Consider the following 2,810-nt stretch of genomic DNA (forward strand, 5'->3'; position numbering starts at 1 on the left):
TGCCAGAAGCTACGCGGTACAGCGCCGGAGAGAGGCCTTGGGAGCGGGGCGGGCTGAGGAGTTGTCGGCAAGTCCTCACCCCCATCCTGCCCCGGGGCGGAGGATGCGGCCGGAGCTCCGCCGGGCCGTCACTGGTTTCCATGGCAACGGGCGCTTCCGGAGCAGTGCGACGGGGCGGCAGCGCCCCCTGGTGCCGGGAGGTCCAACGGGAGGCCGGAGGGCACCGGACCGCCCCCAGTGGAAAACACGGAGCCTTAACGGCACAGACGGGTTCGGGTTGGAAGGGACCTTAAAGCTCATCCAGTGCCAACCCCCTGTCATGGGAAGGGACACCTCCCACAGCCCAGGTTGCTCCAAGCCCCATCCAACCCGGAGCCTTCAACACTGCCAGGGATGGGGCAGCCACAGCTTCTCAGGGCAACCTGGGCTAGGGTCTCAGCACCCTCACAACAAAGAATTCCTTCCTCATGTCCAACCTAAATCTCCCCTCTTCCAGTTTGAAACCCTTCTCCCTCATCCCATCCCTCCAGGCCCTTGTCCCAAGTCCCTCCCCAGCTTTTCTGGAGCCCCTTCAAGCACTGCTCCCTTCTCTTCTCCAGGATGAACACCCCCAACTCTCCCCCTGGCTCCAGAGCAGAGCTGCTCCAGCCCTCCCAGCAGCTCCAGGGCCTCCTCTGGACTGGCTCCAACAGCTCTGTGCCCTGCTGCTGGGGACACCAGAGCTGGACTCAGCTTTACTGCAGGGGGGGTCTATCACCCCTTCTGCTGCCACCACAGCTCCTGAGGAAAAGCGTCTCTCATTCCTTCTTCCAAGCCTCTTTCTCCATTGACAAGCTCCAAGGTCTTCTCCAGGCTGGAAAATCCCACTATCATTTTTCAGGAAAGGATCTTCCACCCCCTGTATATTTCCACAGTCCCCTCTGAAAGGTGCAGGCCTGTCAGGACCCCAGATCTGGACAAATGTGCCTGGGGACTCTCATAAGCATCAAGGGGGACAATTACCACCCCCAGTGTGCAGCTGCTCACACTGCTCTTGATGTAGCTCAGGAGATGATGAGGTGGCTGCAATTGTCCATTGCCAGCTCATGGTCAGTTTGTCACCCCTTAGCACCTGCAGAAGCTTCCAGTGGACAAGGGTGGGCTGGGATGGAGCAGGGCAGGAGGGCCATGGCCATGCCACCTTGGGTGGCAGGCAGGCATGTGGCCCTGCTGTGTCCCACCAGCCAGTTGCCCATTCCCTCCATGGCTGGGACAGGTTCTTTGGCCTCTCCAAGGGAACCTCCAATCCCCTTCTCTTGGGGACTCCCCTTTCCCCCTAAAACCTCAGAATTGGGTTATTTCCCACCTGTGCCTCCATCATTGTGCTGGCCACCCTGAGTCATGGCTCAGGGATGTCCTCCCCTTCCCAGTCCAACCAGCCAGGCCAGACTGGTGGCAGTGATGTGGTTTTCTCACATGCCACCAGTCTGGCAATGAGCATCCTCAAGTGCCACCAACACCTTGTCCACCCTTCCTGCATCCCCAATAACCACCAAAGCTTCATCCACCTTTCCCAGCTCCCCACACCAGTCTGTGACAGCCATGACAAGGCATGAGCCAATACTTGCATAAGCCAATGGGGACCTTTTTCAGCAGCTGCCAGAACCTTTTGTCGCCACTGCTAGGTTCCCATCTCCAGCAAGGTGGAACTTTTCCTGGTGGGTGCCCAGCAAGCACTGGACAAAGCCCACCTCCACCAGCACAGACTCTCTGGGAAAAAGCTTGGTCCCTGCAGATGTCCTCAGGAGGGTGGCACAACCTCTGGGATGCTGGTATCACCCCTTCCAGCTCCCTCAGGTGACATCTTTGGGGCTAGCACATTTTGGGTTGGGGATAAGGAGCAGCAGTGCCAGTTGCTTTGGCAACACAAGATGCTCTCCTCCAGATGAAGACAGAATTTGGCAAGATTTTCTAAAAATACTTCAGCTGTGACAGTGCCAGCCTTGCCACCTCACTCCAGGGCTCAAGCTGGGTCTCTGCTGCTCCCAGAGGTGGCCCTGGGTTGGCAGGATGGATCACAGAGCTCCCCCTCCCACCAGCCTCCCCAGTTCCAGCAGACTTGGCCACCAGCACCGGTCCCTTCCCAGCTCATGCACTGGGGAAAAACAGGGGGTGAGGGACAGCTGGTGGCATGTACCCAACGAAGGGACAAGGACAGGAGTGCTGCAGGGGTAGAAAAGAATTCCTCAGAGTTTAAATAGGTTTCAGAGCTGGTTTTTTTTTTATGTTTTTGCTGCTTTTTCTAACACCATTACAGCCTTCTCCATGGCAACCAGAAGTGGGGCAGCTCAGACTTTGGTCCCAGCTGGGAAGGTTATCCACCACAGCCAAAAAAACCTGGGGGGGATCAATCAGAGAGGTCCACAGCCACTTATGGTAGGAACACAAAGCATGGTCCTCATGCTGGCACTGGGCAGGCACAAGGTCCTGGTGTGCAGGGTGGGCTCATGGTGAGGCTGGAAGGACCAACCATGCCCTGAGGGCTGAGCATCCCCACCAGAGGCCACATCTGGAGGAGAGAACCTGGAGGGGGCTTAAAGGTGGAAATTCCCACTGCAAATTACCTTACCCTCTATTTTCCTTTTGAACCCTCTATTTTTGACCCTCTATTTTCCTTTTCCTTTTTTTGGTGTCTTCCCTAGGAGGGGGCTGTTGGCAACAGGGATAACCCCATACTCAACCCCAGGGAGTGCTCGGTTAACACCCCCCACCCCTGCCCCGAGAGGTTCTGTGGGTTTTGGCTGCCTGGTCCCTGCTGGTTCAGCTCTTTT

Source organism: Heliangelus exortis, chromosome 17 (assembly GCF_036169615.1).
Source record: "Heliangelus exortis chromosome 17, bHelExo1.hap1, whole genome shotgun sequence".
In the NCBI taxonomy this organism is placed as follows: domain Eukaryota; kingdom Metazoa; phylum Chordata; class Aves; order Apodiformes; family Trochilidae; genus Heliangelus; species Heliangelus exortis.